The sequence below is a fragment of the Pocillopora damicornis genome, chromosome 5, assembly GCF_964200805.1.
Source record: "Pocillopora damicornis chromosome 5, jaPocDami1.2, whole genome shotgun sequence".
Taxonomy (NCBI): Eukaryota; Metazoa; Cnidaria; class Anthozoa; order Scleractinia; family Pocilloporidae; genus Pocillopora; species Pocillopora damicornis.
Window position 1 is genome coordinate 14,339,503 of NC_142674.1, and position 14,850 is coordinate 14,354,352.

Genomic DNA, 14,850 nt, shown 5'->3' on the forward strand with positions numbered 1-14,850 from the left:
TTGACTGTATGCTGAAGAGCTCCCGAGGACAAGCACAATGGTAGAGTAATGATTACTATATACCAAATGAAGACGAACGCGAATGCGTGGCTTGCCAATATAACTGCCTCGGATGCTGATACTCTTCTGCGTGGTAACGGCGTGTTTTGAAATAAACCCGCTAGGGGTCCCCTAGGTGTGAACAATTTGTCTTTTCGATTCAAGTTGCATTTTTAGAAGTTCAGAAATGCGATTTGAGGTTATCATTGTTTTTAAACCATTCAAACATCTTATTTCTTTCTACATGAGTTTCTGAGCTTGATCGAAATTATTTTTTTGACTTTTACTGGGTGGGGAGGGGTAGCATGCGAGACTACTTCCTTTCACGGTCTACAATGCAACTCCCGTCCACGAATACAACTCCCGTCCACGAATACAACTTCCGTCCACGGTCGTCAACTTCCGTCAACATCTGCTCCACCAAGATACCTCATTCGTTGCTTTCAGCATGAATGAGCTAAAAAACCTACAATGTAATTAACCAAAGTGCATCATGGTAAATTCAATCGGCTGAATTGAAATAAGATGGATGATGATCCTCAACGAAAATTGATTATACACAGCTTTCATCAACAATTCAACAACTGAGTTAAACAACTAATAGGCCTCGAATGAAACATGTTTTAATGATCTAAAGGATACCGGAAGAAAACAAATAATATGATAATAATACCTTTCTCAACGTTTTCCTTCGGTTGAAAAAAATTATTCCCAAACAAAGTGGAGAGTCGCCAGATGTAAACCTCGTTCTGTGATGACACAAATAATAAAAAAGTAAATAAATAACAAAAAAGGAAGACGACGACGAGTATTTTGCACAAGGATTAATTTCAGAATCCAATAACTACTTTCTTTGAATGTTTACGACTTCAATTTGAAGCGAGTCAATAAGAGGACAGCAAAATTCATTTTGTGATAAGAATACATGAAAGTCATATATTTGTACTGCGGAAAATACATTTTAAGCAAATGAAATATACTGCGATGATCTTCATTTGCTTAAAATTCATTTTGTAACGTAGGAAGGTCAGACTCTAAGTCCCTCTTGCTTCAGAGAGAGAGAGATGAAAACAAAGAGTGATGAAACCAAATAAAATTTGAATCAGTGTGAATGGTCACGAATGAAGCTTGTTTGAATTAAATTGACAGGTAGCCCGATTCCAGATCTCACAATGTTAAGCCGCGGCTGCACGAGCGATTATTTACTTGCAATGGTGATGCGATTTTCTCTAAATTTGTCGCGTCGCCAGCGCGCGGTGCAAACTACCCGTGTAGCCACCCTCGTGCAAGTGCTGGGATGGCGACAACCATTATATCGCCGAAAAAAATCGCGAGAAATTCGATGAGTTGAACTTTTCGTGACAAAATCACAAACTTTGTCACCCGTTTAGCCGCCACCGCGCGCCGGCGACGTGACAATGTCAAGTAAAAATCGCATCACCATTGCAGGCAAAAAGTCGCTCGTGTAGACGCGGCTTTAGAACAGGGTCTTGGTTTGCGTTTGTTGCGACGAAGTTTTTCATCCTCTGGAAAAAAAAGTACAAAGAACAAAAACCGAGATGACTTTGAATTCTTTGAGAGATGAATAACTGAACGCCTCTGAAGGTTTTATGTACAGTGAACAGAGCATCTGATTTTCCAGACGGCAAGATTTGCGAGACAAGATAAGTCTATCCATAGGCGGCCCAAGCTCACGTCTCGAGAAAAAGCCAACGATGAATTCATGAACGCGTCACGCGTTGTGTGACTCGGTGTTAAGTTACGGGAGGAACCGTTGAAAATTTGAACACGTTATAAGGCATAGTATGGGGAACGACATATGGTCGATTTACAACGATAAATATTTCGAAATCTGAATATTTTACACGTAAAATCAATAAAAACTTACTCATGCCCTGTGTATCCGTCGTAGTTTCTAGCGATTTCTGCTGTTTTAAGCTTGCTTTACCATCACTGTTAACCATGTCAAAAGACGACATGGTTAACAGTGATGGTAAAGCAAGCTTAAAACAGCAGAAATCGCTAGAAACTACGACGGATACACAGGGCATGAGTAAGTTTTTATTGATTTTACGTGTAAAATATTCATATTTCGAAATATTTATCGTTGTAAATCGACTATATGTCGTTCCCCATACTATGCCTTATAACGTGTTCAAATTTTCAACGGTTCCTCCCGTAACTTAACACCGAGTCACACAACGCGTGACGCGTTCATGAATTCATCGTTGGCTTTTTCTCGAGACGTGAGCTTGGGCCGCCTGTGGTCTATCGTCTTTTCAAATGAATAAAGGGGTAAGTTTCTAAAGAAACTGTGGTGCTGCGTCGGTGGGAGAGTATAGCAGGTAATTTAGTGTTAACAACTGGGTTGAAAACGTAAATTAGCCACCGTAAAGGTTAAAAAAAAGCTGACGTTTCGAGCGTTAGCCCTTCGGCTCGAAACGTCAGCTTTTTTTAACCTTTACGGTGGCTAATTTACGTTTTCAACCCAGTTGTCAACACTAAATTACCTGCTATTGTCTTTTCACCCTCCTAATCTCAAACGACATTTTCCACCGACGTTCTTTATGCTGGTTTTCACGTGACGTCACTAAATTCCAGACTTCAGAACTATTGATCCTCCTGAGATTTTACTTTCATGATGTATTAGAGCAGCTAAAAACTAATATTCAGACAAATTTTCACTCCAAATGGGTTCTTGGTTTAGTGATAGACTACTCTTGAATTTCTAAGCTTTTGCGTGACGTGGCCTTTACATGACGAGCGAGAGAGCTGTTATGTTGGTTTAAAAGGTGACTTATTTAGGGAAATTCAGCTATCTGAACAGTTCTTGTATTAGAATAAAGTATTATTGTTACGTTTATGAGTTCTTAGAGAGATAAATTCACGCTTTTGTAGCAAAACTCAGTGACAGATGTTTCTGCTGGTTTCCGGCCGCCATGTTGGTGCCCATCTAGGTGGGCACCAGCATGGCGGCTCCATACAAATCTCTATAAATTTGGGAAAAACGTTTCTCCTCATATCTTCCGTAAGAAAAATTGCTGTGACCTGAATCTTGGCGAGAGTCTTTACATATCCAGCTTCTTTCTATTTCCAGATTCTAGACTAAATCGATTGAACGGTTTTTGTTTTTTATTTTGATCTATTTTGAATGGCGTGACACTGAAAACCAGCAATTCTCGAATGCATGTCGGAACATATTACTGGGATGCACGTTACTCGCATTTATTCCCATCGATGTCGACACATTGGTTTCGACAATAAATAATTTTGAAAAGAAAACCCAAAAAGAAACCGTCTAATGACAACGCAAATGCTTACAAAGTATTTAAACCGCGAGCGAATTAGTTTTATAACATAGCGCGCGTGCGTGTCCTTTACAAGTCCTGTTGAGCCGCTATGAATAAAATCTTTATTTACGCACAGCCGCGCGTAAATAAGATGATGTGAGCATTTGTTTTTACCCGGCTTCAGAGTCTCCGTCCTGTTAAGTTGCATTGTAGTTTTCCTTCTCTTTGAAATATGGAAGAAACCGGCGAAGAACTGCCCAATTTTTCTGTCGGCATTGACCTTTTAGGTCCTGATCCAACCAGCAAGACAAAGCCGAAAAAAACTCGCAAGTTGCACCTTTCGCAAATTTGTCGGAAGACCAGCTGCAGCAAATTTGGCTTCTTCGCGCAGATCCTTGTTGTCGCTCTGTTATAAAAGAATTTGCTCATGCTTTTAGCTGTGCGTATATCGAGTTATGGATCCACTTAGGAAGTTTGGAGAGCACTCAAAAAGCTAGAGTTGCTTTCGTCTGCGCCTCGAGCTACTCTTACGCATTTTTCTTGCCCTCCAAACTTCCCCGTGCATCCATAACTCGATATTCGCACGCTAAGCATGAACAAATTCTTAAATTTGATGGCATAAGCACTTAGCGCAAAAAACGCAGCAATATTCCTTGATATCGATCAATTCTTCTAATACAAGCGGCCGCTTCATGAGAAACGATTAACAATAGATGGTTATTTTCTCACCTCCCTGATAAAAATGAGCCATTGACAAGTTTCAAGCGATCTCAGTTCGCGCTCGCCTCTCTTATTGCTTTGATACGTTCTCAAGATTATGAAGGTTGGTTATAAAAATAAACCCGCTCTTCAAGTATTTTTCAGACTTGAGGTCGATCTTATGTGTGGGTGGGTTTTTGTTTCTTTTTTTTTTCTGTTTCATTTGATGCAATGGCTTTGTTTAAGTTATCCATGAATGAAAACAAGACACAAATGATGCTAAGTAGAAAAACGTCCGGGTGTAATGAGGACTGATACTCGCTAAGTAATGTTGTCGAAATTTAAGGTTAAGTCCGTCAGCGGTGGGAGTTTTCTAACTCATTTTCAAAACAATCGAGCACAGAGTTGCACACTAGCACAGACACAGCCATCTCTTACAGAGGTTTATGAGGCCGAAATAAGGCGTCTTCGGGAAGAGAACCACAATTTGAGAATTTAGCACAACTCCATTGCAACCCGGCTGAATGAAGTCGTAGCTGCTAAAGCAGAGAATTGCAAAGACTGAAAATGTTTTCTACAACACCGAAAAGGACTTCTGGCAATTAACACCGGCAGCCAGAAATAATAAGAAAAGACGAGTCAGGAAACTAGTGGCTCAATCGGTGGAAGGACTGGAGGAGTTTGAGCCCATCAAGGTAAGTAACAATTTTACTTCTTCGTTAAAAATAGAACTGAGACATTGACCAACAGCAAAGTCGCGAAAAAAAAACCTTACATCTATGTGGCGATCAATCTATCTATCTAGCTATGTTCATATGAAAACAAATTTTAAAGGGAAACCCCTGTCTTCTTCAGATTAAGTTCACTGTACAAGGACGTGAAGTTGTAATTCCACTTGGACAGGATGCTGGCGACGAGAGAGAAAACTCCACTTGTCGGACGACGCAGCATGTACTTGTTGCGAAAGATGAAGGCTTGATTTCAGACGAGGCATACCATGAGTTGAGGATGGCCTTACCAGACGAGGAAAGAGAGATTCTTCCGCCAATCAGTGTTCTGAAACAGGAGAGGAAGAGGCAAAATGGGATCAATGCCCTGCATTCAATACCAGAGGTCAATGAAAACAAATGTAACTTATTTTAACTACATGTACCTAACTACCAAAGCCAGGCATGACTATAGTGAATAAAATCTGACCAGTGTAGCAATCACAAAGATTCAATTAAAAATAAAAAATCATAGTTGTAATCTCAGACTTAAAGTTAGGTGTATATCACGAGAATGGAAAAAAAGCAAAACAAACAAAGACCTCTATGGCTATTCTAAAAAAAAATTAATACTTCATTCTAATTTACCACAGGCTAAAAAAGGCTTTATTTTGCATTAATTTACATATCACAGTGCAATGGCAAGCAATAACTAATACTGATAACAACGAACATAATAATAATAACAACAATGTATTATGTCAGGAAAAGACCTCCGAGCAATCCTACACAAACTGGATCATACACCAATCTTTGAGGGGACAAGTCATCAAAGAAGGACATACAGAGAAGTGAAGAAATTATGGAAGGTAAACATTTTCTTGTGTTAATTTGTTCACTCGGATCATAGAGTTAAATTTTAGTCAATATCTAAGGGGCATGACTACAATAAATTATATTAAAATATACTCATCTACATACTTGCTCTCTTTGTTGATAAAATAGGGTTTCAGTGATCTGGTGGAAGCAGTGGACCCAGAACCAGGCCAAGAAAGCTACAAAACACCAGAACAGTTCAAGGACCATACAAGGAAATGGGCAAGATTCTTTTGAGAGGTACACCATGATGAGGTAACTGTGTTCTTTGCAAGTATTGCTTTTATTGAGATAAAATAAAAACGTAGAGTTGAAATTCTTGGCAATATAATTAAACATTGATCTTTTCCTGGCATGGACAATTGAACAAAACCCAGCCAAAAATCAATCGAACTCAGTGGAATCCAATTGTTAGATTGCTGTTCAATCAAACATAATTGAACTGGAAATTTTCAGTGAGTTCAATAATTTTATTATTGAACTCAATCACGCCAATCAAACTAAATCAATGTGATTAATCCAGGTCTTTTCCTTGGCCATGCTTTGAAAAAGTGAAGTCCTTAAATTAATCTGTGATATAATAACACTGAAACCACTAAATTGAAAACAAGGTACTTACCATTAGATATTTTTCTCCAAATTTTTCCTTTTAGGATGTGACTCCATACATACATGGTAAGATCCATTTCTCTGTTGTGGTGATAATTTCAATGATTTCCAACCCTAACAGTAATTATAAAAGAACTTATTAAACCCTGACAAAAAATCTATTTTGTTTTGCTCCAGCTATAGTCTATCATGTCCCTCAGTTCCTTGAAAAATCAACAAAATCAAAACAAAAAACGCGATTTTCAAGTCTATTTTTCACCAAAGTCAATTTTTCCAGAGGTTTTCCAGTTCAGCATAAAAAGATATTGTTTGGCTGTTAGTTCCAATAATGTTTTTTTGGTTGTTGAGTGTACTGTTAGAAACATAAATGTTCAATTATTATCAGTTTAATTTTTTTAACAGTATATATTGAATTCCAAAAGTTATTAAGCAAGGATGATCAAACAATATAAAACATTTGCATTCTGTAATGAAAAAAAAAAAAAAAAGGAAATCTGTCATTTGACATATCCAAATTGTGCGTTTTAACATGAGTTCACAGAGAAAAATGTTAGAGTGGACCACAGGATTTGCAATTTCTTAACAACAGGAGGTGTATTCAATTATTTTTTTGGTCACGGATTTATCTTCATTTACAATCTGGTTGTCTGTGAGTCAGAATCAACTGTACGCAACCATGAACCCTTTTCTAGAAAAAAGAGTACTAATGTTGGTAATTTGAAACAAGTTATATGAATGTTCCTTTGTAATCTCTTTCCAACTTCAATCATTAATATTTAGGTAATGATACACTCATATCCAAGTTGATGAACTACCTTTAACACTTATGAAAATGAATCATAAGATCATGACTCCTTAGTTCCTTGGTCATTGATATTTTTAAATGATATGGATGAAAAGAGAGAAAAAAATAGGTCTCTTTAAATTTGGCTTAAACTTCAAAACAAATGCTTGGTTAAGTTACAAGTTTGATGACTGACATAAACTACAATATAGAGTTTACCTCTGACATCCATCCAGAAGGAAGAGTTTGCTTTGCCATCATCATATTTAGCAGTACATTCATAATTGCCCTTATCTTTAAATGTCACTTGTCTAATAACCAGGCTGTTGTTTTTACTAAGTAGCACTCCATCCTTGGTCCAGCTGACTGATACTTGTGGATCACCTCTCAAATAACACTTTTTTGTAAATGTGGAGTTAAATTGTGTGTTCCTTTGGGAGGATATGGATTAGGATTTGTGGTCCAAGATCACACAGATCACAGTGCATCAAAGGAATGGAGCTTTAGGGTGCAATGGTGAGATTTCTAAACTCATTACTAAAACGGGGTGGAACTGCAAAGTAAGCATATAAACTCAAATTACAAAATTAGAAAAGCCACCCAGCCAAACCCCCCTCCTCTCCACTGCGAAAAGTAAAAATAAATAAATAAAAAGAATAAATAACAATATTTATAGTTAAGTAATAGGAGCAATCGATAACCTAATCATCCTTCCAGTGAAGGATCTGGGAACACTCTGTATATAACACATTCACAATCTTGCTTGCTACAGCATTTGAAGAACCGAAAGCATTCCATTCACTTCACTGATGTTACAAATAGTAACAGGACACTCCCCATCCATGGCACAGCATCTTTAAAACAAGAGCCCCTGGTTGAAAAGATTGCCTGAGAGTAAGGCAAAGTTTACATCAGCAGAACAGGAAAACCTATGCAAGTAAGGTTAAACGAGTTATATAGCATATAGAGAAATGACATGCTAAGACAAAGGCCTCTACAGTTTCAGAAGACACCTGGAAACCACCTGCTCTGGACTGAAGTAGAGTACAGTGATTGTGATCCTATTATTATACATGCAGGGTATAAGAGGCCATCCACACAAGACTTTGCCTGTTACAACATAAATTGGACATTGAGGTAGACATCCCAGAAACATGGATGCTGACCACAAGAAACACAAAAACATAATAACTCTACGACAGTGTACTCCAAAGGAACATTTGGTCAGTGTGCCAATCAAAGCCTGTGTGGGATTCCAGCCAATCACAGCCAAACAGAGAGTTTCATAAGGTCAAGCATATCTACTGACCTTATAAGGCAAAGAAGACACAATATGCAGTCAAAAAGTCATGATCCACATCCAAAGTAAATTAATGGCGAGACAAATGATTATACTGCATTCAGAAAGTGAATTCATCACCATGACCAACCAAAGTCATTTTAAGCACATTACCAGTTTGAAAAGAAACTATAAGCTTCATCAAAGGGCACTTACTTTGAGTTATGACGAGGAAACTACATTGTTGACAAATAACTTATTGAGAAAAATTTTTTTCACATGACACCCCACTTCACATAACTACAATCCACAAACATATTCAGAATAAAATGTTGCCCTATTTATTACAAATGTGTGAATTGTAACTTACCAATAGCAATAGCAAATCCACAGCCAGAATGAACATCTGGTAGTCCAACTGATCTCTGAGGTCCAAGCAAAAAAATACGAATCAACATTTCAAGAATAGAAACAGAGATACATAGCCTTCTTTGTTATTGTTATTTCAACAAAAGGGAAGTGATCAAAAATTTCTCTGGCTGGGGGTATATTGTCATTCATAAAGTCTGATTGATAAGATAACAAATTCATCTAGAGATGGATGATATTGTCTCTGAAAGTACTTTTTTCAAGACTTCATTAGCCTGGAAAAAATATGTGCATTTTCCCTGAGAAGGATATTAGGATATTAGTATTCTACGCATACTATTTCAGAATTTCCTAAATTTATTAAGAAGGAAATAAAACTTTTACCACAGAGAAAGTTCAATAAACCCACACTCTAAAATAATGGGATACCTGGATCTAACTGGATAACTGGATGCTCTATTTGGCATCACTTTAAGTGAAATCTTTGTGTAAAAATGCTATAAAAACACAAACTGTATAACAAGAAACTCTTTTGTCATCTCCACTTTATACTTTCTCTGCTTCCCAAGAGTACAGGGTGCCCGGTTTGTTAAAAGCTGAGTTTAGATAGCTAATGGTCAGTGTGAAATCTGATTTCATATCTGAAAGCTTTCAAATGAAATTCAGTCTACATGTACAATTCCTTTAGTCTGTGATTTGATGATTGGATGCCCTAAAAAAATTATAGTGAATTATTCTAAAAAGGCTTTTAAGCCAAGGATTAAACACACCCTGATTAAAATTTAACCCTGGGTTAGCACTTATCAGCCTTTGAACAACTGGGCCCGGGATTGAACAAGTTTGAGTTAAACTGAGTTGTAATTTCAACAAGAAAAAGTTATGATCATTTTTACACCAACAATTCCAGGCAAAGCTGCAACATTTGCAATCTGCTTTACACCAGTAAGGAAACCACCAATACCTGGAGAGTAATTTAATTTAACTGTATCAAAGGAATAAGAAAAATGCAGCAAATACAACAGTATTATATTTCAAATGTTTAGAGTACTGTACCTTGAGTTCCAGCCCAGTGCTTCAGCTCATCAAACATTTGCTTTTCAAGCAACTCATTTATATATCTAAGATACCTTCAATTTTTAAAGAAAAAAAGAGAAAAAAATAGTTTGAAGTTCAGAGTTGAATAGCTGCAATGTACACCTCAAGTCTTGTATCTGAAACAGAATGTAAAAATTTGTCCATGGTACTTATTATTGAGAACATCCTAATCCAGTACTAACTAGGACATTCTTGCATCAACAATTTCCAGCAAAACACCACAGTCTGCAACTAGGGGAAAAGGAGGGAAATCAGGGGGTATGGGGACAATAATGGATATAATCTGGGTTTGATGGAGGAAGTGAGGACAAAATTTATTTGTTCAGTTCAGTCAACCCTGTATTAAGCAGTCATCCTCAGGAATATGGCGTCTAATACAGTGCAAGTGCTTAATACGGTGTCACCTAAGACAGGTTTGACTGTAGTTCGTGAATTGACTGATTGAAAGAAAAAAAAAAAAGAAAACGGTTCTGACATGAGAGACGTGGAGGGGGGACGGGGGGGAAGGGGGAGGGGATTTGATCATAACGTGGGCAGAAAAGGTGGGGAAGAGGGGGAGAACAAAATCTAGTTGTCCCAGAAACAATTTTCCTTGTGACAAAACTTATTTCAAAGAAGGAAATTACTTTGACGGAAATGGCAGGTGTAAGGGGATTTATTTCGATGACCATAGCTTATTATCAACATTTTCAAGTATGACATCGTTAGACGTGTATTTTGACGCGCACGCTACTCAGCTGGAGTTGAGCTTCCGATCTGATGTTTGGCGCGCGTTCACTTACCTTCATGTTTGGGACAAAGCCTTTCTTGATAAGAAACGAGTTTCCGTTTAAGCGCTCAATATAAATGCACTCCCCTTTGAATGTACGGTGTTCTTTCGCCATGTTAGTCTTTTCATTCGCGCTTTACAAAGGTTTCAGCTAACTCGGCGAAGGGAGAAAAGCCATATACCGGTAGTAATAAAGCAGCGGATGACTCCCGTTTGAATATGCGCGAAATATGCACAATTTCTTATCCAGTCCTTCTCTGGCGGGTAATCCATAATGGCGGACGACGTGAGATTGTTTTTATTAATTCTCTAAGGATAAACCAAAACGGTTGTTTGTTATTTAAAAGAGCGTTTACATTCAGTTTCTCAACTAAAGCTCTTTGATTATTGCTCCATAATGGTAGAGAAGAATTCGAAAGGGAAGAAGCGAAAATGGGAACCAGTAGAATTGGACGATCCTTCGTTCTTTGCGGGCGAAATGGATGGATTTGTGTCCCTTGAAGTCATGGAAGATTATCATCCAGAAGAGCTAGCAGGAATTAGTGCAGGTGGACCAGCTCAAAAGAAGAAAATAAAAGAACGGCCGCTGCAGGAGGTGAATTGCTTAAAGTGCTTCAAAACATACCGCATGGTTAAATTTAGAAGATACAAATGTAAGATTCACTTCAAGCACGTGGTGAAATTACCCTTGTATTTTACGAGAAATTGGGAAAAATTATCTTTTTAAATTTTTTTTGTTTATTTATTTTTTTGTTGTAACTCATCTTTAATTATAAATGTTGAGGGTTGTCCAATACATCCAAATTGGGTGGAGTTGTTTACAAATCGACCCACCAGAAGTTAATAAGTGGTTAAGTCATCTTGTGATAGTGGAAATCTGAATAAATCGTGCCTCTTAAGGTGGAAATGTCTTACCACAAGTCGATTTTCAAGACGCTTAATAATAATCCTCAACCTGACTCAAATGGAATGACTTGTCTCCTGAGTCAGATTGGGTGTATATATTGGACATGAGAATCAAAACTAAGATAACTGCCAGTCACACCTTAAATGAGAAAAGAAACAAACAAACAAAAAGAAAAAAAAACAACAACAACAACACTCACCACAAGAACTACATGGAAATACGGGAATTGATTGAAATCATTTTGAGAGCAGTTTGTCCTAATTTTTTTCATGCATTTCATTTGCATTGCATTCATGCATTTTACTCATGCATTTTTTCAGTCCTTACCCATAGATGCACAATTATGTATATCTAAGAATAGAAGCTTCTTTTTGGTTTTCTCTAGAAGTTTGGCTCATGGGAAAAAAAAAAAGAAAAAAAAGCTACATAGTATTGTCTTTTGATTTAAATCTTCAGGATAATCTGGAACAAACAGTTACCACACCATTTACACAACTTTAAAAAAGCACAAAGAATGACCAACAGACAAAGAGAAAAAGAAGAGGAAAAAGAAAAACGAGGCCCAAAGTAAAGCCCAGTCAGAAGAGCAAAACCGAGTAGAAATGGTCACTGACAATAGACTGGTGGAAGATCCTCTAGGTAAGATTTAATTTTAGGAATTATGGATGGGAAATGCACAAAACAAAGTACAATTTTACTCCAATGATTGTCCTTGGATTTTATTATTAAGAAGAGAATCAAATACATTTTGTGTAGATAATGTTATCTTGGAAAAGATATGATTTTCTATAGATAATGGTAATTGAACTAAGTGGAGTGCAATTTGTGCTGAAATCATATGCATGATTTCAAACTCAAACGAGTGCACAGCGTGAGTTCGATTTGAAATCACAAGTATGATTTCAGACCAAATTTGCATGACACGAGGTTCAATTACCACTTTATTACATCCATTTTGAAATCACAGGACTTGGTAAGTTCAAATATTTTATTGATGCAGTACTGAGCTGGTCTGAAATGAAATTCATCCATTTTTTGGGGGGAAAAAGTAAGAGTTTTGGAAACAAAAGTTGCAAAATTTGCCAAGTGATACTCTTTGTCTTTCATTTTCCTGCAATTTGACTGGTTACCTTAAACAAGCCTTGAAATCTGATTGGTTGTTTTGTCTTTAGTGTAGCCTCCTCATTAACTGGAAAGAAGATGCAATTTAAGGCAAAAAAATGGTGTAATTTGTGAGTAAATCGCATCAACTAGAGCCAATCTCATTACAGGGACCACCAGTGATTTCAAAATGGGTGTAATAAATAATGTAATTTTACTGGTAAGTTTTTTATTACTGTATTGTTATTTATTAATAAAGTATTTATTAATTTAGATTATAAAACCTTTACAAACATATTTCATATCTATACAGGTAAAAATTACCCATTTGGTTCAACTGTAATAAAATGATATTTCTCACTAACACTATGAGTTTAAGATGCAATCATATTTTATAGCTAAATCATTTATTTTGATTGAACTAAACTTTAGAGCCCATGATAGATATGAGTGCTTGGGAAGTCCTTGGTGTTCCCAAAGAAGTTCAGAGAGGACTCAGTGAACAAAGTTTTATTACACCAACCCCCATACAGACTTTTTCCCTTCCACCTGCAATATTCCACCGCAGGGACATCATTGGTGCAGCAGAAATAGTGAGTTGAATCAGAGCAGTTAGATTGGTGGAGGTCTCTTTTTTTTATGTGTATTGTTTGTGTACTTGGTTTCACAACTATTTTGAAGATTCCTTTTTTTTTTTGGAAAGTGAGAGAGAGAGAGGAAAAAAATAATTTTTCAACAAGTACATGTGTCTACTATGATGTACACCTAGCTCATTTATGTGTAACAAGACTTTCGCACACATTATAGCAAACAGTTTCTGATTCTTTAGAGCTGGTCTTTGACCTGAATTAATGTCTAAGTACTAAGTGATTGTTGAATAATTATAAATATGACTTTTGTAAAAGCACTCTTGAGGAGAGCTGTTGAGCTGAAAGTATGTGTATGATGTACCTCTTGAGAGAGAGCTCTGACTGACTGACAGACTGATGGTTAAATTTTGCTCTCTTAAGAACTAATGTAATAGCTCTTCCTTCTTTATGTAGGCATTCTATATCTTCCTATAGTTGGTTGATGGAACATTATTTATACAAAAATGTGTATTACATTAAGATTGTCAAGATAAGTCCCTTCAAGTTCTAAGTTTCATAGTTCTCATATCATTTGTTGGATAATGCCTTGAAATTGTCTGTTGAAGTTATGATAAAATCACTTGGGAGAAGTTTAGCTTCCAGGAATGGTTGGTTTTTGAGGAGGTTATTATTTAAGGGTATTAATTAAAACAATTTTATGTATTTACTAGGGTTCAGGGGTAAAACACTAGCCTTTGGGATTCCAATTCTCACCCATATCCTTGGCCACAAGTCCAATCAAGAAGCAGGTGAAACTACAGAAAATACTACCAAAAATAATGCTACAGAAGCCACAGAAACTGGTAATGGAACATCCAAGCTCAAGAAACCACTCCTGGTGTTGATAATGACACCAACCAGAGAATTGGTTATACAAATAAAGAATCATCTTAAACAGGCTGCAAAACACACATCTTTAGAGGTAACATCATGTACTTAAATTGACAATTTGGAAGTCACCTCCACAGTTAGTTTCTGTTTTCCCATTGTTAGGAACTCAATTATTTCTTTATTTTTATTGGCCCAAGTCAATTTTGTTTCCTGAGCCTTCAATACTCCTCTTTTCAGTGGAGCAGAATGCAAACCTATCTCTTGTTTGGAAAGCATTTTTTAATTTTTTGGGGGAAACATGAATTTGTAGCCACAATAGGCTTTAAAGCAATTTAAATAATGATGAGTTAGTGCTGAAAACATTGTTATTCCCTCAAACATAAACTCTATTGTTTTTTGGTTCCTTCACCAGCAAAGTATATAAAAACCCTTTTGTTCAGAGAATTACAATCCCAGCCCCTATGATGTACCATTTAACCCCTACCCTCCACTCCCTTGCCACCCCTTCTAGTCCTGTTTCAACTTTATCTTTTATTGGAGAAATACCCACCAAACAAAGTACCTCAAAATCATTTGAATCAGTAAACAATTCCTTTTTTTCAAGATTGTTGCTGTGGTTGGAGGAATGGCACCTCAAAAACAGCAGAGGCTTTTAAACAAGTGTCCTGAGATAATAGTAGCCACCCCGGGAAGACTGTGGGATTTGATTTCCGAGGTAAGTACCTCATGTATCATAAGTTGTACTGATTCACTTTCTTTTAGAGATCTGAAACAATCGACACACACAGGTATGTTTCTCATGAGATCGGTTGTCCTGTGTAGTTTTCAGCATGAATTTGGATTTCCAATGTCGTGTAAGTTTTTCC

The 14,850-nt window shown here is 36.9% G+C and overlaps 3 long non-coding RNA genes across 3 annotated transcripts; 2 read left to right on the forward strand and 1 right to left on the reverse strand.

The window, feature by feature from the left end:
* Positions 1–4,718: 4,718 nt before the first annotated feature.
* On the reverse strand, positions 4,719–11,718 carry LOC149045495 (uncharacterized). Its single transcript, XR_016187266.1, has 4 exons — positions 8,654–11,718; positions 7,224–7,557; positions 5,717–6,334; positions 4,719–5,084 (listed from the first exon to the last, which is right to left on the reverse strand). It is a non-coding gene; the product is annotated as an uncharacterized LOC149045495 (long non-coding RNA).
* On the forward strand, positions 5,148–6,301 carry LOC149045496 (uncharacterized). Its single transcript, XR_016187239.1, has 3 exons — positions 5,148–5,604; positions 5,741–5,866; positions 6,265–6,301. It is a non-coding gene; the product is annotated as an uncharacterized LOC149045496 (long non-coding RNA).
* Positions 11,719–12,956: 1,238 nt separating the features above from the next.
* Positions 12,957–14,703, forward strand: LOC149045497 (uncharacterized). Its single transcript, XR_016187271.1, has 3 exons — positions 12,957–13,117; positions 13,825–14,075; positions 14,589–14,703. It is a non-coding gene; the product is annotated as an uncharacterized LOC149045497 (long non-coding RNA).
* The last annotated feature ends 147 nt before the right edge of the window (positions 14,704–14,850 follow it).